The sequence below is a fragment of the Phacochoerus africanus genome, chromosome 15 (assembly GCF_016906955.1).
Source record: "Phacochoerus africanus isolate WHEZ1 chromosome 15, ROS_Pafr_v1, whole genome shotgun sequence".
Classification (NCBI taxonomy): domain Eukaryota; kingdom Metazoa; phylum Chordata; class Mammalia; order Artiodactyla; family Suidae; genus Phacochoerus; species Phacochoerus africanus.
The window spans coordinates 97,065,884-97,089,918 of NC_062558.1; the positions used below are offsets into that span (position 1 = coordinate 97,065,884).

At 38.1% G+C, this 24,035-nt stretch overlaps 1 long non-coding RNA gene across 1 annotated transcript in view; it reads right to left on the reverse strand.

Annotated features, from left to right (window-relative positions):
- The window catches only part of LOC125115965 (uncharacterized), a 118,258-nt gene that overhangs the window by 74,268 nt on the left and 19,955 nt on the right, over positions 1-24,035 (reverse strand). The window contains exons 5-6 of the long non-coding RNA XR_007132214.1: positions 18,421-18,525; positions 17,177-17,273 (exon numbers count right to left, since the gene is read on the reverse strand). This is a non-coding gene — a long non-coding RNA (uncharacterized LOC125115965). The remainder of the gene's footprint in view (positions 1-17,176; positions 17,274-18,420; positions 18,526-24,035) is intronic.

Sequence of the window (24,035 nt, forward strand, 5' to 3'; positions counted from 1 at the left end):
CTCCCTAGCTAGTCCTGTGGTGTTTTACATATAGTGTGGGGAGTTGATCTTTGAGGGTTAGTTTCCAGCCTGCTACTCCAGTCTTCCCCAAAATTTCTTTCAAGAAACTCCTCTTTTGTTTAATCATCTTGACTCAGCTTCAGTTACGCAAACTAAGAAACATGCCTAATTTGGAAGGAAAGAAAAAACATAAAGAGTGGAACAGAAAGCTAGGAAGAGACTGAGAGCCATAACACTCCTTCATGCTGGGCCAGCAGTGGACTGCCCCAAAATTCCAGCCATATGAGACCTATAAATCTCTCCTTGTGATTCAAGTTTTCTTGAGATCAAGTGCCCTCCTAACTGAACCAAAATCTGAAGCTGGCAGTGGAGTGCTGTGGGGAAGGGCTGAGGGAGGAGGAAGGGGTACTGAGAACCCCAGCTTTGATGGGTGGAATGTCTGCAACCTCTGCTATGCAGTAGAAGAACATTTGGCTAAATAGTCACCTGCTGCACGGTGGGACAGAGTCACTTAAGCTTCGTGAACCAGCGACTGCCACATGCTTCCCTGTCAGCTGAGGCTATAGTGTTAGGTAATGTTAGAAAAAATTTCAGAATGGGGCTGTTATTGGCCACTTTGGGCAGTGTTCTACAAGAGAGGAATGGATTGAAACCAATGACAGTCAGATGTCTAGCAGTGATAGAAAAGGAGGTGACAGTGCTGAGAGAAGCACCCTTACTTGGAATCCTGTGGTCTGAATGGATTGAAAGTCCCAGAATTTAGATATTAGGGTTTTGCAGGTATATTTATTATTTTATTGTTTGGCTGCACCTATGGCATGCAGAAATTCCTGGGCCAGGGATCAAACTGGCACCACAGTAGTGATAACACAGGATCCTTAACCTGATGAGCCACCAGGAAACTCTGAGTCTTTAGGTTACATACACACACAGTGTTTCTTTACCTCGGACTGAAATTCTTGCCTGCAAATAACAACTATAGTAATGGATAAAACTGGAACCCAAGATCTTTCTCCAGAACCTTCTCTTAAGAATTCCATCTAACAGAGGGGACCCCAGAAAAGAGTATGAAGGGGGTATCTCCCAGAAGCCACTAGTTTGGATCACTGCAATGCAGCTAATACAGTTAGAGTGAGGGCAAAACATAGAAGTCATTAGGTAAGTGATTGGACATGTCACATGTAAGGCTTAGGCTAGAGATCTTTGGCTATGGTTCCTCTCAAATGGAACCGATCTCCCTGAAAAAAGACCAAAAGCCAACCAAATTTTGAGTAAAATGATTACATGAAATAATCCTAGGCTAGTGGGTAACTACCAATCCCCTTACCTCCAGGACCTCAAACCCACACTAACAGTCAGTAAGTTGTATGGTCCCAGGGATGGCCTGCCCACTGAGAACCAACTCATGAATGGCCTTGGAGAGTAAAGGACAGAAAGGACCCCTCTGGAGGGCAGAACTGTGTCCACAGTGGGCAATGGCTATAGAAGATGCCCCTAGAACAGAGCAGGGAGCCAGATGGCACCCAACAAGCAGGGTATCCCCATGGGCAGGCAGGACTTAAGTTTCGTGCAACAGTGACAGCCACATGCTTCCCATTCTTTTTGAATTTTTTTTTTTTTTAAGGGCCACAGGTGCGGCATATGAAGTTCCCAGGCCAGAGGTCAAATCAAAGCTGCACCTGCTGGCCTACACCACAGCCACAGCAACACGGAATCTAAGCCATATCTGCGAACTACACCAAAGCTCAGAGCAACAATGGAACCTTAACCCACTGAGCAAGGCCACGGATCAAAGTGGCATTCTCATGGATACTGGTCGGGTTCATTAACATTGAGCCATAATGGGAATTCCTATTCTTCCTTTTTTCTGAATGGAAGCTGTTATTGCACTCTTTCCATTTCTAACAAGTCCCTGATACTGAGCATGTTAGAACAGATAAATTGTCTTTTAATTTAAAGGTCACTCCCTCATGCTGCACCACGAGTCCCAAGAAAGCCCTGCTGGAATTTGTCTGGCTTCTTTTCAATTTCTATAGATTGAAGAGTCCAAAGATCCAAACCAGTAACAAAAAGTTCTGGGGAAAAGAACCTTTCCTAAATAAAAAAATCAAAGCTCTGCTGGGAGAAAGACTGCCTTTACTCCTTTGCCTCTCTCTCCTTCCTCCTCTTCCTGCCTGGACAGGTGACATAGCACCCATTTTGTGACTCCATGGTGATGAGATGCCCTCAACTAGTGTGAAGGAGCCAGAGAGATGTAGGAGGTTAGGAGAGAGTGGAGAGAAGTGAAATGCTGGTGGGTGGGAGAGCAAGCTTACCAAGAAAGTCAGCCATGACCCCACTCCCAAGGAACCAAGGCAGGAAGTGCTAGGAGAGGAGCATGCAGTGCTATGAGAACATAAAAGGAAGGAGGACAAGGAGGGAGGGAGAGGAGGAAGGCAGCCCAGTGAAGTAAATGGCCTTGCCAAGTGTTTTATAATGGCATCCATTATCTGGAACAGGAACAGTGCCATCAGTGATATTCACAGTGCAATGAGCCATACACCTGCAATTCGCCCAATCTATTTAAGTGGAGTCAAAAATAAAGATGAAATCTAAATCAGTATTAAATTTTTATGATATTAATAAATATTTCACTCTTGCTTTGGCCAGTTGGCTGACTTACCTATAGAACAGGGAGGTCAAGAAGATGAATAAGTTCCCAGACAGACCTTTTTTGTATTCAGAGGTGAGTCTTGAAGGAGAATCTGATGATTGAGTGGGGGCATGTGCCCTGGGCTTGCAGAGTGGCTAGTCCCCAAGGGCCTTCTGATGGAACGACAGAACTGAGAGCAGGGCATCAGGCCACTAAGTCAAAGATCCTTCCAGTGGGCAAGAATGTGCTGGGAAAACATGTTTTTCCCCCAGAGTCTCACGGCTTCTTAAAGGCCATCCACGGAGCACTGGCCTTTGTGCCGTGGAGTCTTACATTACCTGCGTTTGCCTCTTCCAAGAGCTTTGTGTGGCAGAATGCATAGACTTGTCTCTGTTTTGTAGATGTTGTTCTTTCATCCAGGAGAGTTAAGGGAACTTTGGAGGACATAGAAAAAGGGAGAGGACTGAGGCCACATCTTCTAGGTGTCCACCATGGCTGGGGGTCTATGGTGCTGCACACATTCATGCATGTGATCTCATTTAATGCTCACAGGCCCTTACAAATAAGGGATTATACCCCCATTCGGCTGATAATGTAAATAAAGCCAAGAGAAATGGAGTAATTAGCAAAAGTTTCCTGGCTGGAAAGCTGACGTGCTGGGATGCAGCTTTGACCCCAGATCCAGTTGCTCCAGTTGCTGGTACTTGTGAGTTTCTTTAGGAGAGCAGGTGTGTGAGCATTTGTCATCTTACAGTACTGAAGAACTGTACACTGCAGTGAAAAAACTCACAGGCTCTGGAGAGAGAAAGCCTTAGTTTGATTCCCAGTTTCATTAGTCACCAGCTGTGTAACCTGCGGAAAGTTTCTTAGCCTCTCTGTGCTTCAGTTTCCACATCTGTAAAATGGGGATCACGAGAATAGCATCTACCACCGAGTTAGACCATGTAAAGACTTTGGTGGTTGCTGTATGAGACACCCTCAGTATCAGCTGCTGCCGCTGTATTATTTTTGTTGTTGTTGTTGATAATGATGATGCCAGAGTGGGTGGAAGAGGCTGTGAAATTGTGGCTGAGGCAGTTAATGAGGAAAAGCATCTTGAACTCTGTCAACCTTGGAAGTTCCAAAAGTCTACCCTAGCAGTGGCAGGTGTGGAGGGTGGCAAGTTGGGCTCCTACTCTCCAGGCATTGTCCCCCCCAGAAAGTGGTTTTAGTTTTGTCTGACATTTGTTCTGAAGTGTTCAGACTCTGGTCTTTTTGGATTCCTGTTCCCACAGAGCCTCCCAACTGTAACCACGTCCTGGACAGAACCATGCTGAGGCTTTGGTCTCCCTCAGGGGTGACTAGACGAGTGGGCCTAGGTTCCTGCCAGGCACCTGTGTAAAGCTCAGCCACCTCTGCTGAAGGACACATGTGAGTCCGGGAGGCGGGACACCTCGATATGGCTTATCTGGTCTCTGGGACCCTGATATTGTGTCCTTGGGGGGCTGGCTTTCATGGCCACACCACCCTAGCACCCTCTCAGGCTCAAGGAAAAACATGATAATGTCCACACTCTCACCCACTGGAAATAACTTTGGGTCCTCCTGATGAGGTGAACACTAAGGGGCAGGGTCCAGCTCAAAGTGTGTGTGTGTGTATGTGTTTGAAACTATACATACACAAAATTTATCATCTTAATCAGTTTTAAGTGCATAGTTCAGCGGAATTAAGTATAGTGACATTATTGGCAACTGTCACCACCCTTCATCTCCAGAATTTTTTCATCTTCCCAATCTGAAAATGTATACCTATTAAACAACAACTCTTGGAGTTCCCATTGTGGTGCAGTGGAAACGCATCTGACTAGTATCCATGAGGATACAGGTTCAATCCCTGGCCTCGCTCAGTGGGTCAGGGATATGGTGTTGCTGCGAGCTGTGGTGTAGGTTGCAGACGTAGTTCAGATCCCACATTGCTGTGGTTGTGTTGTAGGCCGGCAGCCATAGCTCTGACTCAACCCCTAGCCTTGGATCTTCCACAGGCCATGGGTGCAGCCCTAAAAAGCAAAATAAATAAGTTAATAATAATAATAATAATAAAATAACTGTCAATTCTCTCCTCCTCCAGCCCCTGGCAGTTACCATTCTACTTTCTGTCTCTATGAATTTGACTCCTCTAGGGATCTCATATAAGTGGAAGCATACAGGATTTGTCCTTTTTGTGACTAGTTTATTTTATTTAGAATAATGGTCTCAAAGTTCATCCATGTCGTAGCATGTATCAGAATCTCCTTCCCTTTTGGGGCTAGATAATGTTCCATTATACAGACAGAACATATTTGTTCATCTATTAGTCCAAACACTGAGTTTTAACACTAAGCATTTTCTATGAAATTTCCTCCCCTCTAACATGGAGACCCTGAAAGGCGTTTCCCCTTCTCAGTTCACAAAAGTCTCAAAGAAAGTGCAAGAGCAAGAAACAAAGATTCAGACATGTGCCTGGAGCGGGGGGTGGATTGGGGGGGACGCAGAGGCTCAGAGTGGAGAGAAGAGAATCATTTCAGGGGGCAGGATGGAGATGGACGAGGAGATTCTCCTCTGATCTGGGCCTGCAGGTGGCCTGCTGACCAACAGTCCTGGACTCCTAGGGTTCTGGGAGTGAAAGAAAACACTGCCTCTGATAAAGGATCCAGGTCCACCCTCTCGGGACTGAAACATAAAGATGAGTGGCTCCCATGTGAATGGCCCACCTCTTTCTAAATCCCACCTGGGGGCAGTTTTCCCTTCGTGGGCTGGGGGTGGGAAACCCTCTATGGAAGGGCACAGCTACCAAAGGGAAAATGTCATATATTCAAAACCCGCAGCAAGGAGATCACCAGGTCCTGTTTTCTGAAATTACCTTTTTCACTCTCCCTCCATATGTTTCTGCAGACCCCGTGCTCCTCCTTCTTCAGACAGGGGCTCAGCCTCTGCCCAGAGCTGCCCTAAGGTGTGAGTAGGGGAGTTGGGGATGCCAAATGTCTCCCTCATAAGCCCACACTAGCCACCACAAGACTATTTTTTCATAAAGATTCACTCTGTTACACAAGGTAAAAACAGAGAGTATGTAATACAGAAAAACTTAAGGGACAGGGAGGACAGGAGGTTGGAAATCAGAACACTTGGAAAGCTGTCTCTCCACTCCTTGATTACTGGAGATCCCTAGTAAGAACAGCATTTTGGACCAGATGAAAAGAAAAGACGGCAGATCCAAGTTGGGTGAGTTAAAAGGCTTAAGAGTGGGCAGATGGACGCATGAAGGGACAGATGAAAGAACTAGGAATGGGAGTTTATATTAGTCAGAATTTCCTCTGTTACCAGTGACAAAAACTGAATTCAGGTGAGCTTAGGAAAAAGGGAATTTATTGGCTTATGTATGGAAAATATCCAGTTTGGGGTATCTAGTTTCAGGTATGGTTGGATCCGGGGATTTAAATAATCATATTCTTACATTTGCCTGGTAACCTTTTCTTTCTCCCTATAGATGGGCTACACTGTCAAGGAAGAAGCAAGTAGCCCAGGCTTATATCATCCTAGCTTGGCAAGCCAAGCAGAAAGAGACATCTCCCTGAAGGTACAGAAATTGAGTCTCGTTTGGCATGTCCATCCTTTGAACCAATTCTGATATCACAGTGATGGGAGCACTGGGATTGGGCGAGCCTAGGTCATGCACCACCAATGTGGCCAGGAATGGGAGGGACACTGTGATCTATAGTTCCACCAGAACTATTTCTGTAGGAGACAGAGAAGGGTGGTCCTTATGCAGACAAGAACAAGTCTTTCTGCTTCAGCTATCCAAGTTGTTGGAATGATATAAACAAAGGCTAGAAGATGTAGACATATAGCTAGAGCAAAAGATTCTTGCTGGGAAAAGCAGCAGAGGAGACAAAAGGTGGGTTCAAACCACCCCACAGAGGGCCCTTGACACTTCATGAAGGACTCACCTTCTCAATTTACTTTGCTTCTCTAAGAATCACCTGTGGATAAAAGCCAACAACAAAAAACTGTCCCAATTTAAAAACAAGCAAAAGACTTGAATATTCAAAGAAGGTATACAAGTGGCCAATAAACGCAGGAAGAGATGCTCTATATCACTAAACACAAATCAAAACCACAATGAGATGGCATGTGTGATATGATTTTACATTTTAAAAATATTTTTTCCTGAAGGAAATAACATAATCTTTTCTCCCCCTTGTGGTTCTCAAGTATAGGAAAGAAAGTGCAAAGCAACATTTCCATCATGAACACTATTTATTGAGCCCATATGATTTATCCTTATAGAAACCGTGGGACATAGGCAATATATATGCCCTCTGAGGATGAAGTATTTAAGCAATTTCCTCCAAGCTTACATGGATGATAAATGGTAAAGGGGGGATTTGGAACTTGGATTCTCTGATTCCAAAACTTGAACTTTGACAACTACACCAAAAATCCCCCTTTTTTTTTTTTACTGATAAATATCACATTTGATCTCACACATATTAATCAACAAAATACTATGATATTGTTAAACATATTTATGAGAATCAATAAGATAATTTAGGTATTCAACAAAGTGAAATATTGTTTAAATTATCTCCATTCTTGTCAAACTTCTGTAAAATCTTTATAACTTAATAAAGCACTGAAAAGATGCAGCAGCTTCAAAGTTAAAGATTTGACATTTCTAAGTGCAATTACCCACAGAATTTGTCCCCAGGTTTGTCTATCTTGGTATATAGAAATTGTCTTCTGAGATAGCATCAAGTCACCAACAAGCAAATCAGGTTCTTGTGTGTTTGTTTGTAGGTGGAACTAGTGCTGAATGTTTGAGGCGAGGGCGAGGAATCAAGAGGACCAACCCTATCCCACCCTCACATACTCAGAGCCTAACCAATGGAGCATGTGGCAGGGAGGCTCTGCCTATATTCTCCTTTAGGAAAACAAACCACAGTACAGAATCTCTCTGAGTAGAATATATATAAGCACACATACAAGCAGCCGAAGATAAGTTCTGTCTGAACTTACTATGAAGTATGGAAGATTATTGCTGATAACCTGAGAACATGGAAATAATTTTTCCAATCTTGAATATTAGTGCTAACTACATAAATATGTTGTAAGTGGAAAGGTTTTTACTTATTTATTTATTTAGGGCCGCACCTGAGGCATATGGAAGTTTCCAGGCTAGGGGTCTAATCAGAGCTGCTGGCCCATGCCACAGCCACAGCAATGCAGGATCTGAGTTGGGTCTGTGACCTACACCAAAGTTTGTGGCAACACCGGATACTTAACCCACTGAGCAGGAACAGAGATCGAACCCGCATCCTCATGGATACTAGTCACCTTCATTACCGCTGAGCCACAATAGGAACTCCAAAAGTGGTAAGTTTTAAATTACATGTTGGCTATCTTTCCTAATGCTAGTGGCAAAAAAAAAAAAAAAAAACAACAACCTGTAATATATGATTGTCCAAAGTACACTGACCATGGGTAATTTCTCTGTATAATGTTCTACCTCATGAATTAAATATAATCTAGGGTAAGAGATTTGTACAACTGTTCAATAGGTTTAATGAACACATGAGGTCTGGGGGCCTTAGATAACAACTAGAAATGCTAATTGGAACTTAAATAAACTGTCTTTTGCCAAGAGCATAGCATCTCTTAAATACTCACATTGGTTGGTTGCCTTTGAAGCAACAATACCCATCTTTTTTCTTGTTTTGAAATGCAAATCAAAACTACCATGAGGTACCACCTCACACCAGTCAGAATGGCCACCATTAATAAGTCCACAAATAACAAATGCTGGAGGGGGTGTGGAGAAAAGGGAACCCTCCTGCACTGTTGGTGGGAATGTAAGCTGATACAACCACTATGGAGAACAATATGGAGTACCTTAGAAAACTATACATAGAACTACCACATGACCCAGCAATCCCACTCTTGGGCACATATCCAGACAAAACTCTCCTTGAAAAAGACACATGCACCCACATGTTTTTTGCAGCACTAATCACAATAGCCAAGACATGGAAACAACTCAAATGTCCATTGGCAGATGATTGGATTAGGAAGACGTGGTATATATACACAATGGAATACTATTCAGCCATAAAAAAGAACAAAATAATGCCATTTGCAGCAACATGGGTGGAACTAGAGACTCTCATACTGAGTGAAGTAAGTCAGAAAGAGAAAGACAAATGCCATTATATCTGGAATCTAATATACAGCATAAGTGAACATTTCCACAGAAAAGAAAATCATAGACTTGCAGAATAGACTTGTGGTTGTCAAGGGGGAGGGAGTGGGATGGATTAGGAGCTTGCAGTTAACAGATGCAAACTATTGCTCTTGGAATGGATTTACAATGAGATCCTGCTGTGTAGCTTGAGAACTATGTCTAGATACTTAGATTGCAACACAACAATGGGGGGGAAAGTATGTATACATGTATGTGTAACTTGGTCCCCATGCTGCACAGCAGGAAAAAAATAAATAAATTAAAAATAAATAAAGAAATAAAAGGGGGAAAAAAACCACATTCTTGTATTGGGTATTTCACCACCCTGATTTCACTCCCACTTCTTGGCCTCAAATTCTCAAATGTATTTCTCAAGAACAAACTTTTGCCTTGGCTTTTGCTTTCAGGAAAATCTAGGTTAAACTTTATCTTTGCATTTGGTTTATTAAATGAACTACCATTATTTAAAATTTATCTGGTTTTCATTATAATAAACCTAAATCTTAGGGAGTTCCCCTTGTGGCGCAGTGGAAACGAATCTGACTAGTATCCACAAGACTGCAGGTTCTGAGGCAGAATAATAATTCAGGTAGTTAGTGTAGGAACATGGGCTTCGATATATTTGATATGGTCATTGACTTAAGGGTTCTAGGGAGTAACATCCCCACAGGCCTTTTTTACTATAGAGAGTACATCTGTTTTACCTCCAGGTGGACATTAATCTCCAACCCACTCCTCAACTGATAGAAAAGGAATGAGAGGAATGGTGACTCCCAGTCCAGAGAGGAGAAGGACAAAGGAACCATAATACTTACCCCTAAGGCCTGATATAGGTAAACTGGGCAAGGCCAATGGGCAAAATAACTGGTATCTGGACCCCACGCTGGTACTCCCATCTTTAAGAGAAAAAACCCCTAAAGAACAATAAGGGGGGACACTTCCTCCCCCTCCCAGTGTCTGTGCTGGGAGCTATTTGCTTTTCTATAATAAAGACTTTTGCTTGCTTGCTGCCTGTGTGTTCATGAAGTGCATTCTTCAGCTCTATGAATAAGAACCCAGATTCCAGAAACATCTTTCCAGTAACAGTTGGATCCCTAGCCTTGTTCAGTGAATCTGGGATCTAGAGTTGCCGTGAGCTGTGTGGTCGCAGATACTGCTTGGATCTGGAGCTGCCATGGCAGTCATATAGGCTGGCAGCTGTAGCTCAGATTTGACCACTAGCCTGGGAACTTCCATTACTGCAGGTGTGGCCCTAAAAAATAAAAAAAAAAAACTTAAATTTTAAAAATAGTTTGTAAATTTCATGCACGGTGACTTAAATGATGAATTTTAGCTTAATTTTATTCCGGGGTATCATCATTATTACTCGAGATATATAATAATATACAATATCATATTATTAATATATAATTATAATATATATTATTATATATCTTGTTTTGCTCTGAGAGAAGTTGTTCTAGGAACCTCAAGTTAATAAAAATTGTTATCTTTTTAATTAAAGATTTACTCTCATCTTTAACTTGATGTTGATTATTTACTTTGTTTTTAAGAGTTGTTTATTTACTTCCAGGTGACAAGAAGAAGAAATGTGATATAAAGCATGACAAAAACATATTTTATATTATGGAGCAATCTATCTTTATCATAGAGATTCAAAAAATATTTTGTAGCAGATACTGTGCTAGGTATTAAGAACGCAATGGTAATGGGAGTTCCCTTCATGGCTCAGCAGAAAAACATCTGACTGGTATCCATGAGGATGCAGGTTCAATCCCTGGCCTTGCTCAGTGGGTTAAGGATCTGGTGTTGCCACGAGCTGTGGTGTAGGTCGCAGACATGGCTTGGATCCTGAGTGTCTGTGGCTGTGGCATAGGCCAGGTGCTATAGCTCCCATTTGACGCATAGCCTGGGAACCTCCATATGCCACAGGTGTGGCCCTAAAAAGACCAAAAAAAAAAAAAGAAAGAAAGAAAAAAGAAAAAAATGCAACGATGAGTAAGATACTCCTGAAGAAAATAATGTGCAGCAATTAGTCAAGTGACTCCAGGAACACAGGAAGAGAAACTAAACAGATTTGGTGGTTCAAGGCTAAGACTTTCACAGAAGTCTTAGTCTCTAAACTGAGAGATAAAATTTCTGATGGAATTGATACTCTTAAAATAACACTGACATGATAAGCTAAATGACTTTGTATTAACTTCTAATGTATTCAGAGATAAGGCAATTAACTTGGGCATTTAACTGTACTGAATTAAAATTCTCGGGGGCTTTAAGAAAGATCACTGTCAGATTTCACATTAAATCAGAGCCCAACAGAAGAGATAAGGCTTGGCCAAGATGGAATTCTTGGTGAGATGATGTTTCACTAATTCTTTACTTCTTTTCTTTGACTTAATTACTTTCTTGGTAACTTCTAACACTTTATTTCAAGGACTACTCTCAGGACAGATTGTCACTGCAGAGCATGATCTGAAGTTTTAAAAAATAACATTAATATCCCTAAACTAGATTGCTTATAAAGCCTTTTCTCCATTTTTCCATTTTGTGATTTACAATAACCTTATTAGTTTTACTATGTAGACACTTAACTGTCTAAGTGTCTACATAGACAGTTAATATAGCTAAATATAGCTAATCCACATCATATTTTAGTATCATTTCCCTAAGCTATTTGAAAACCGGTTCTTTGAAAACTTCTTTAAGTATTTTTTGTGATATCATAATTCTAAAGGAATTACTATATTTTATTTAGTGGGTTATGCATGTCTTTTGGATAAGGGCAGACGATTGAACATTTCTAGTTTTTCTCTTATGCACAGGGAGAATGGAAAAGCCACTTTGGTAATATTCTGCCATCTATTATGCCTTGCTTTATTGGTCCTCTAGGATATAGGGTCTCAGTAACAGAAAATTTGTCTTTATCTTTGACCTGGCAATGCTCAGTTTCTCTTCTCATTCTTGTCAATGAATACATGCCCAGCATTTTTCTCTGTCTCTCCCTCTCTGTCTCTTTTTCCTTTTCTCATTCTTTCCCTCCCTTCCCTACACCCTCTCAGCTTCTTTGCCTAAAAGCAAGAAATTAAGGCAGTCTTTGTTACAAGTTGTTCTCTCATAAAGGCTGCAAGGAATAAAAACTTCAAGTCTGGCTTCAGGCCTAAGCCATGTTCTAATAGTTCTTTCCAGAAAAAAAAAAAAAATCTGCATTGAGATTTGAACAGCTTTGTATCCTATTGAGAGGGATGGACTAGGATAGTTACATAGGTAGTAGTAGAAGTCCCAATAGGGCACCATAGGTAGACAGGGAAACCTAGGGAACTTGGTGTTGTCACTTTAAGTTAATAATTGCTCAGGAAAGCCATCAGAATGAAGCAGGCTTCCACAAATATAAGCATGCGATATGCCTCAGGTCATTACCTTAGGACCAAGGGCAGGAGTTTAAGGACTGCCCTTCTGCTGATTTGAATAGCCATTTTGTCAATCCTAGTTTGACCTTCTAGGGTCAAATACTCTCTTAAGGAATATGAAAGAGAGGCTAGCTACTACTTGAAGAAAGAGGAAGAGGCAGTCTTTTCCACTCCCCACTTCCCTTGGATGATAAAACTAGCCCACTTAATCCTTGGGGCAGAGCCTCCTTGCCAGCATGCTTGCATCTCATTTAATAAATCTATTTCTTGCCTATCACTTAGTCTCTTGCTGAATTCCTTCTGCTCTGAGGCACAAAGAACCAGAACCTCAGTAAGTCCAGGCACTAGGGGAGTGATTCTAATTTAAAAACTGTGGGTGTAAGTCTCAATCTGGGTTTTGGCTGTGTTCAAGTGCCGGCACATGGGTTCAAATCCCAATCTCAATTTAGGCTGGGTTTGAGTCCTGGTACATGGATTCAAGTCCCAATCTGGATTTAGGCTGGGTTCGAGTCAACCAAGTGGGTTCAAGTTCGAATCTGGGTTCTGGCTAGGTTCAAGTCATAAGTGTTATCAGTTTCAGCATATAATTTCAGTTTTTTGACTATCCATTTTATTTGACAAAACTCTGGAGGGGTAGATGAGTGAGACTTAGGCCCTTAGTGTCTAATGCAGTATGATGAAAGAAGTAGATCCATTAGTTTGGTAAAGGAGACCTCCCCTTTTTTGAATGTTTTTTCTGTGCCTACTCCTATGCTTTGCATAGTGTAGTTAATAAAACTTAAAAACATAATCCAGAAAATTAAGTTTATAATCTCATTTGAAAAGGCAAGGCATATATTTGTGGAACCACAAAAGCACATACAGTTGACGCTGAGCTGGAATTCAGGGAGTTTTTCACCAAAACTGGATTTCTGCTGAGCCTTGAAAAATATGTTCTTGAAAAGTAAGAGGATAATCGGGTTGGGGAAACTGGTTTGACTTTCATTTAAAATGCAAATGTGGCCTCCTTCAAAAGAAAGTTTGATTGATTTTGAAATATTAAGTATATAAAATATGATCACAAAAAGAAATACATGAAATATCATTAATGATTTTCATTGGCTGATATTTAATTGAGTCCTTGGGGAAAATGTCTTAAGCTAATGTTAAGAAATCTTCTCCTCTATACTTGCATGCATTAAAAGTCTTCAATTAATGCCTTTAATTAATCATAAGCTAGTTAAAAGTTAGTTTGTTATAGAAATGTTATATAGTACAGAGTGGTCTTTGAGCATCTTCATTCTGTTATATTTCCAAGAAATTTAGGATAGGGAAATCTCATCATCTGAAGTTTTCTTCAGTGAAAAGTGGATATAAAATTGCAGCATAATTTTCTGGATTATCACATGATATATTATGTCTAACAGATCAGTTATTTATATAGAGAAAATAAATATTTCCTTTATCATATTAATAATTATCACAGATCAAGTGGTAGAAAAATGTCCTACTACCTGTGAGCTATAAGAAGTTATGTAATAACTAAAAGTAGGTTGTATGATCCCCACTTGAACTAGTAAATTGTTGGGGCAAACACATTGCTTGCTGGTGAGTCAAGTTGCCTTATTAGAACAGTGTAGGCAGCACAGAGAGATAGGAGAAAAGTACAGGTTACTATGCTTTTCAGGAATAAACTGATGTTGTCAAATGTTTCCATGCAAGAGAAAATGTCTCTAGTTATTTCTCCTGCAAAGTAAAATTTTTCTAGGATTCTGGAGTTACCCCTTTCAGACACTGGTTTTCAACTTTGGCTGCATATTAGAATCACATGGAGAGATATTAAATTCAATGTTCAAGCTGCCTCCTAGACTAATAAAATCATAATCTTGGCATATGGGACCAAGGCATAGGTAGTTTTAAAAGTTTCCCCATAAAGAAATTCCCCTTGTGGGTCAGCAGTAATAAGTACGAAGGTTTGATCTCTGGCCCCACGCAGGGGTTAAGAATCCAGCATTGCCCTGAGTTGTGGTGTAGACTGCAGACACGGTTCGGATCTTGCATTGTGGTGGCTGTGGTGAAGGCTGGCAGCCACAGCTTTGGTTCAATCCCTAGCCTGGGAACTTCCATATACCACAGGTGTGGCCCTAAAAAAGCAAATATATACATACATACATACATACAGACATACATAAAAGTTTCCCCATGAGTCCAATGGGCATCTAAATTCAATAACTAGTCCTTTGAGACTATGAGGGTTCCCTCAATTAATGGTCATCTAGAGGAGTTCTCAGCACTGTCTCCAAGGGCTTTTTTATTTTTTTTTTCAAGGGAGTTTTTAAAAAATAGTTTTACATTTCATCTTTAAAATAACACAAACACATTTTATACTTTTAAAGGTGATATAATTTTATTATTTGAAATAAATGTAAAGCAGCCTCTACCCTTAAAAGAGGTCATCTTCTCTCAGTCCAAGACAAAGATTTTCTGTACCTTTGAAAAGAAAAGCCACCTGACTTAGGCTTACACAGGTCCTGAGGACACCACTTCCTCTAGCTCACTTTTACCCACAGCAGAGATTTATTTTCCTACCATAAACAGAGGACCATTCAAAGTGTTAACACTAATGGGGATAAGAAAATGGGCTTCAGGTACAATAAACCTTGACCTTGATGCCTTAATATTCCATTCAACATGTCTAAATTTTAGACACATTTTTTTTTCTGATTATAGGCCCCAACATCCCTTTTCTTAAAGCATTTACTTAAAAAAATGCAGTTGTAAATTCTTCAGCAAAATAGAAAAAAAATGAGAGTACCAGTTACTTTACAAGGTTGTTCTGAGAATAAGTTGTATCAGTTAATGTTCCTGGTGATTTGGTTTCAGGCATGTACTTCTCACAAGCCAAAGCATGTAAGGGCAAAAACGATAGATTCTCAAAGCAAAATCTGGGTGTTCTTGCCAGGAGAAATGAAGCATGGACAGACAGAAATAACGTACAATGCTATTTGTTGCGGATGCTGTTGTCATTATAATCACAAAGTAGGGAGCAGTTATCCACCCAGCTAAATAAGAACACCTCTCTATCACAAGTCTTCATTAAAGTTAATTACCTAACCATAGGTACAAGATACATTATCACGTCAACTATAAATAATTTTCTGGCTATTTAAACCTCCGCTACATCAAAACAAGTAGTTCAGGAAACTGAAAGTGACTGAAAATCCAGTTGTACCTTTTGGTTATAATTACATGGGTATGGCAATGACTTTTTAGATATAACACCAAAAGCACAATCCAGGAAAGAAATAATCAATAAGCTGGACATCATTAAAATTAAAAACTTCTGATCTGCAAAAGACAACATAAAGAGAAGAAAAACCACAGGCTGGGATAAATTATTTTCAGATCAAGTAAGACTCAAGGACATGACCAACCATTCTCAAAACAATATCTGCCAGCAGCTGCCAGCATGCAACCTTATGATCTCAAGGGCTCCCTGTGTAACTATGCAACCATTATGGACCTCATCCTTGTTTAACAAGCATCCTTATTCTTGTCAGCTCCAATTTCATTTCTTGACAAGTTATGTAATTTCTGGATTTTTGCTTTGATAAGCCTCCCACCTCATTTTGTAGACCAGTGAAACACAATTCAAATGCTTCCTGAATCTATGTCTTCAGGGATACAGTCCTCAGTTTGGCACAAATAAAAGTATTTGCTATTCCTATTATAGATTGTTTATTGATTATTCCCATCAACATGAAGCAAACATCAGATAAATTCATATAGGGGGCATCCTACAATGATGAGTACTTCTTTAAACTGTCAAGGTCATCAGAAACATTTTTAAAGTCTGAAAAACTATCACAGCTTAGGGAAAAATGACAACTAATATAGAGTGATAGCCTGGATAGGATTCTGGAAGAGAGAGAACGTTAAGTAAAACTTTAGGAAATCTGAATAAATTGTGAAGTTTGGCTAATAACAACATACTATATATACATATATATAAAAAACTTAATAAGGGGAATTCAATGCAGAAGCATAGGGGAAATCTCTATTAGCTTCTCAATTTTTCTATACATCTAAAACTATTCTGAAAAAAGTCTATTACCAAAAAATTACTAAATAGAATTCACATTGATGCAGTAAATAAAAAAGTATGATTATCTCAATAGACACAAAAAGACATTTGCAAATTTCAACTTCAGTTCTTAGTAAAAACTCTAATCAAACTAATAGAAAATAATTTTCAACCGATACACAGAAGTTACAAGAAAAAAAGTTAACATCATACTGAATAGTGACAGGCTGTCTGTTTTCCTCTTAGAATCAGCAACAATTTAAGGATGTCTTCACTTACTACTTTTATTCAACATTACACTAGATGTTCTAGTCAATACAACACAGTAAGAAAAAGAAATACAAGACATTTATATTGGAAACAAAGTGACATTGTCTTTACTTTTATAAAAAATCTTTCATAATCTGTTTTTTAAAATCTACCTAAAAAAGCTACTTGAACTAATATGTGAGTTTAGCAAGGTTGTAGAATGTGGAATTAATATACAAAAATTAATCATATTTTTATATTTTAACATCAAACAACCAGATATCAACATTTTAAAATACCATTCACAAAAGCAGAACATTTTTTAGCAGTGAAGATTTAATGATGGAGAACAAGTACATGAATAGATACTTGTCACCATTAGTCACAAGAGATGAAAAATTAAACCTGCAATGAGGCACCATTTCACACATATTAGAAAAGCTAAATTTTACTACACCTGGTATTGGTTAGAATGCAGAGCAACTGGCACTATTATTAAATCTGGTGGGAATGTAAAATGGCACACTTTGGAAAATTTGGGTATTTTTCTCAAAAAGTTAAACATACACTTACCACATGTTCCAGCAATTTCAATACTAAGTGCTTAACCAGATACTTCAAAGTATGTGTCCATAAAAATTCTTTATACTGATATTTATAGCAGTTGCATCTATAATAAAAACCAAAAAATAACATTCATTCATCTATTATCAGATGAATAGATGAACTAACAATGATATATAACCATAAAATGGAATATAATTTTGTTGTAAAAAGAATGAGGTATTGATATACAGGATATAACAGGCATGATTCTTTATTATGAGTAAAAAACATAAAGTCAATGAGTACATAAATTTTAGAAAATACAAAGCAATCTATAATTAAAGGTGTGGTGGTATGGAAGGCAAGGATTACAAAGGGGAAAACTTTGCACATGATAAATATGTTGGTAATTATAAAATTTTTTATTATTATGTAAAATTTTAGTAATTTTTTATAATTTGTACAATTTACATATTAAAACATTCCTTACAATCTAGAAACAGTATTTATGAAGTAGTTATCAAGTAAATAAAAACACTCCCTTTAAAGAAGAGATAAACTAAGCAGGCTGGAACCAAATCTTATGCAAGCAATTTTCCTGAATAAATATCAAATTCTCAAGATTGACTCCAAGTCTTAGGAAGGCTAAATCCCTAAGATTCTTACAGTTATCTCTTTGTTCCATAAGTGACTCTTCAAATGGCAGAATACTGATCACATTTGAACTTTTCCTGCAATTTAGTTCTAAATGAAAATTAACCTAGCAAATGTAATTAACATTTATGGGTTATTAATTAGCTCTGCAGAGAGAGCATGCTTGTTTTAAAAGGCTGGCTTAAAAGACACAGTTGGCTTTAGATGTGAAAATCAAAAAGATTCTACCAGCAGATTCATTTGCTTAACAGGATTTTCTGGAACAGGATATCATCTCTTTGTTTGAACTGATTTCTCATCTGTGTTCAAGCAACTTAGAATTCAAAAAGTCCTTGTGGGGCTGATTGGAAAGGGAAGTGGGGAATGCAGTCAACAGTGACACCATCCAAACCATGCTTGTATGAGATAAATAACAGAAGGATTATAATATAAATGTAAGCATAAAGAAAATTATATGCTTATTACAAGGAATACAGATACATCATTTTTTAAGTGTGAAAAACTAATTTCTTATTTAATTAAATATTAGAGCCACAGCATAACTGTCTTATTTCATTTGAGTTGTTAGAATTCAGAGTATTTGGGGATATTTTCATTTTTTCCTAAAAAGTACTTACCTCCAGCTTACTTAAAAATTTTTAGGTGGCAGGAAGATTCAGAGTCCAGATGTTGACGACCAGGAGCTTCCTCTCACAATTTAAGCACATTGCATCGTAACAATTCTGAGACAAGGGTAATTAAATTTGAGAATGTAGGTACCAAAGGTTATGAACATTATACCATTAACATTTATGTCTTTAGTTTCTTCACTGTTGAGTAGTAAAAAAATAAAATCTGCCACAGAAAAAAATTAAGTGGAATAAGAAATAACTCACTCTTGAAAATGAGAATTTAATTAGTATGTTTATCACAAGTTTTCTTATTGTATTAGTGCTTGGCGTTAAACAATTAGTAAAAAGTCAATGAGAATTTAGTTAAACTGCATTAAATCTGTGTTATACATCCCATAAAATATTATAAGGACCAATCTGAACACTATGCTACAGCCAGTTTTCCAATAGCTAATCCAAGCCATAAATATTTACTTCAATAGTTATTAAAAAAAAAGATATAAAGATCGTTTAAAAATAACTAAGTGGTTGAAAAAATGAAAAATTCTATACCTTTACTAATATTTAAATAACAAACAGTAATAACTTAAAATGTATACATTCTCCATGATAAAAATTCTAAATTTTTTGAGAAAAATGATTTCAATCGTCTGCCTCAAAATCTTTTAAAATTTTTTCTAGTAATACTGGATCCATGTAAATACAAAATGTAAATGCAAATTTCAAGTTTTGCTTTTTTGGATATTTCTGGGATTTTTTTCCAAATATTTTTTCCTTTTTTTCATTTATAATGATTTTTATTGTTTCCATTATAGCTGATTTACAGTGTTCTGTTAATTTTCTACTGTACAGCAAGGTGACCTAGTCACACATACATGTATACATTCTTTTTCTTCACATGATTTTGCTCCATCATATGTGATTAGATACAGATCCCAGTGCTATACAGCAGGATCTCATTGTTAATTCATTCCAAAGGCAATAGTTTGCATCTATTAACCCCAAATTCCCAATCTATCCCTCCCTCTGCCTCCCCTTTGGCAACCACAAGTCTGTTCTCCATATCCATGATTTTCTTTTCTGTGGAAAGTTCATTTAGTGCTGTATATTAGATTCTCAATATAAGCGATATCAAAATAATGACATTTGCGGCAACATGGATGGAAATAGAGACTCCAAATATTTTCAGTCTTTGGTTGCTTGAATCCCCAGATGTTAAACCCATGGATTTTGAGGGCCAACTATACATTAAATTCTGGGGAAATAAAAATAATTTCTCTACCTCATGCCAGGATAATTTCAGATTATTTGTCAGTAGAGTTTTGCAAAGGAGAAATTTAATATATAAAAACGTTGCTTCAATTTGACAATCTAAATTGCAGTTTGTGTTTATATATTGCAAAACACATGGGCTAATGATAGACATTTTCAACCAAGTTTAAAACTCCATGGTTTTACTCTATTAAGTCCAAGAATATCTGATAAAACCATTTTCCTTCTCTTATAATAGTTGAATTTCCCAACTTTGGACAACTCTGTGTAAATGCCACACATTGACCACAGGGGGCAGTGGGAAACTGTACAATGTTAGTATATCTACTGCAAAAAGAACGAGGCAAAGTACATCTCCAAATGATATACAGGTCATACTTATTGGTTAAGATCATGTGCCCTTGTTGAGGAAAAGTGACTCTGGCTTGGATCGTCAGTTTTGGAAAGTGACACACATGAACATGAGGAGATCTCAACAAGGCCCTTTAGTGCTGCAGAAGGGCAGGAGTGCCCAAAAAGCACACGCAAAAGAGGGAAGAGCCCCCCCGCCCAGTGAAGGTGGTATATCTGTCCCTTTCCATTGGTCAGGCCAGGGCACACATTCTTCTCGGTTGGCTAATTTGAAACAAATTGTTACTGGGAGAAGAGGGAAAGGGGGGGTGGAGGGTGTCCCAGACAAAGCAGGAATGAAATGGAGTAACCAAGACTTCCTTTGATAGAAAAGACATATGTTAATTCTCACACCCTGAGTCAGAAAGATCCATATTCAAATTTCTACCTATTGACAACTGATGTAAAGACAAAGTTTTGCCTTTATTTAGGTTTAGAACTATCACAAAGTTCTAATATTTTAGCAACTTGTAAATTATCTTTTCAAATTTTGTAAGAGATACATGATAAGCAAGAGCAGTATTCTAAGAAAAATATAACGTTATTTTTTATATTTTGAAGAAAAGAGAAAGAATGGAATTTTTTCTACATTAAGTTTAAATATAGTATAAATTCGAGTTCCGTTCATGGCTCAGCAGTTAACGAACATGACTAGGATCCATGAGGAGACAGGTTCGATCCCTGGCCTTGCTCAGTGGGTTAAGGATCCGTCGTTTCCTTGAGCTGTGTTGTAGGTCACAGAAGTGGCTCAGATTCCATGTTGCAACAAACAAACAAACAAACAAAAAACCAGTATAAACTAACACTTTTTATGAAAACAATTTTGATGACTAGTAGGGAACGATGTTTGCATCCCCCAAAATCCAAAAATTGAAGCCCTAATCCCCATTGTGATGGCATTTGGGCCTTTGGGAAGTAATTAGTTCATGAAGGTGGTACCCACATGAAATTAGTGCCTTTATAAGCGATGTGAGAATCTCCCCCTCTCTCTTTGTGTGAGTGTTGTGAGGATACAGCAAGAAAGTGTCCATTTCCAACCCAGGATGAGGGACTTCACCTGCAACCAAATTGGCCTGCATCTTGAATAGGACTTCCCAGCCTTCAGAACCATGAGAAATAGATTTCTATTCTTAATCCACCCAGTCTATGGTGTTTTTGTTATAATAGTCAGAACTGAGACAATGAATCATGTTGTTTTTTTTAATTTAAAAATTAATGATTACATTGAAGATGATCCTGCCTTAGTAAAATATTGGTGCTAAGAAACATTTAATAAATTTTAACTCAATGACAGGAAAATGCAATTAAGGAAATTTACCATATACGAGCATGAAGAAACATATTTTAGTTTGACTTCCTTGTCCTGATTGGTTACCAGGCGAATTCACTGTTTAATATCCTGGGTCTGGAGCATTTTATATTCTTAGCTCCTCTTTTCAGCAGACAAGTGCTTTATAACATAGAGCCTGAAATACGAAAGCTTTTATAGGTTCATATGATTTGCTTTATAGTTTATCATTGATTGTTGATTTTGTGCTTAAAGAGATAACCACATTTCTTTTATTTCAACAGATATTTATTGAGGTATAGTTGATATAAAAAATGAATACATTTAGTGTATACAGTTTGATGAGTTTGGAGATATGTATAAACCTGTATTTCTACCACTACAATCAATGTAATAAACATATCCATCACCTCCAGGTTTCTTTCTGCCCCTCCTTTGTGTGTTTGTGTGTTTGTATGTGTGTGGGGGTGTGTGTGTGGGTGTGGGTGTGCATGCTTGTGTGCATCTGTGTGTCTGGGTGCTTGTGTATGTGCAAGTGTGGTAGGTATGCTTGACATGAGATCCACATGACATTTCGAATTTCACATTTTCTGTGATCAAAGGGGAAATAACATAATTGTGTGTTGACATTTCTCTTAAGATAAGTAAAATGTAAGGTTTACTTCTGTAGCCACTTACTAGCTGCCTGATTTGGGCAAAATTCTTCATCTCTGTTTCATTTTCCATATCATTAAATGGTGGACAATAGTAGTACATATTTCAATGAAATTTTGTGAGGATTACGTAAAATTATATTATAAATAAAATGCGTGCTTTATGTGTCCCTATGGATAGGCAGAATAAACTAATAAACCTGGGACCACACCGTCAAGTGGTGGCATACACAGGCACAGTCAAGAGATCTCTTAATCTAGTGCTATTATTAAGCTACAAATTGAATAATTAAGTTGGAGAGAAGAGGAATAGATAAATGAGGTAGAGGAAAAGACTCCAAAAAACAATATTGTCTTATTTCCAGGTAAATTACAAGAAGTAGTCAGTGTATATTTTTCTATTTAAAGGACAAGGTCTGCCATAGGACTTATGATGAAAGGGCTTCCATTTCAATAACAAGTAAGAAGAGTATAAACAGTTTTTATATTGAAATGGATAGTTTTGGAATAAAAATTATGCATACCCCTGTATGTATGGGTTTCTTGAACTTGAAGAATGATCTGTGTGGTCTGAAGTACCATTAAACACTAAGCACTGAGTATGGAGGAAAATACAGAACCACCTAAAAAAAATTATTATAAGGTGTGCCAATAGTAACAGAAAAGATAAATTTAAAAATTATCTAGCAAACAACCATTGTCTCTGATGTGGAAAACATGGTTAGATATTCTCATTCACTGCTGATAATAATTCAAATGTGTAATACTGTATTTAATTTGGCTGGCTTTGGAAAGCACTGCCTTCTGGAAAACAGATGTTTCTTCAGGGAACTCTTGAGATGACCTATTAAAGTTATCCATGCCTATGGGATGCACCCACTGATCACTAAAAACTTTATTAAAATTTTTTGAATTTATATATTCTACTAAAATCATATATTCCAATATTATCAAGCAAACACTGAATTCAATAATATTCCACCCTCCTACCACACCAAAGATGTTGTATGGTGTTTATTTAAACACAGTTGACATTTTTTTTCTTCTGCTTTTCTATTATGATATAATTCCAATAGAGTAAAATTCACCTTTTTATTCTGCAAATCAATGAATTTTGATGAATGCATATCAAGAAACAGAATGGGAGTTCTCGTTGTGGCTCAGTAGGTTAAGAACCCAACATTGAGTCCAGAGGATTCAGGTTTGAACCTGGCCTTGCTCAGGGGTTAAGGATATAGCGGGTGTTGCCACAAGCTGTGGCTTAGGTTGCAAATGCAGCTCAGATCCAGCATTCCTATGGCTGTGGTGTAGGCTGGCAGCTGCAGCTCTGATTTGACTCCTAGCCTGGGAACTTCCAAATGCCCCAGGTGCATCCATAAGAAGAAAAAAAAAAAAAAAACGTGAGAAAGAAACAGAATGGCTGCATCGCCCTTCGAAACCTTCAAAACTCCCTCATGGCCCTTTGTAGTCAACTTCCCTCTATTCCCAACCTACGACAACTACTTGCCTGTTTCTGTTGCTACAGCTTCTTCTCCTTTTTTTTTTTGCCTTTGCAAGAATGTCTTTTAAATGAAATTCTACAATACATAAAATCAGACTCTTCACACAGAGCAACACGCTTGAGATTTACTCATGCCATCACATGTAATAATAATAGTACATTTCTTTTTGTTGCTTAGAAGTATGCCACTATATGGATGCACAACAGCTTGTTTATTCATTCCTCAACTGCCTACTTGCCATCCATAAGTCTTCTTTGGTAAAGTGTTCAAAAATTTCATTCATTTATTATTAAGTGGGCTTCTTTCTTACTGAGTTTTGAGTGTTTTATATATTCTAGATACAAGTTCTTTCTCATATGTGTGATCTGCAAATATTTTCTTCCAGTCTCTAGCTTATTTTCCAGTGTCTTGAGAACAGAAGTTTTTTATTTCAATAAAGTCCAATTCATCAACTTTTCCCTTAAATAACTGGCACCAATAAATTCTCCATTCTTTGTTGTGGGACTGTGTGTGTCC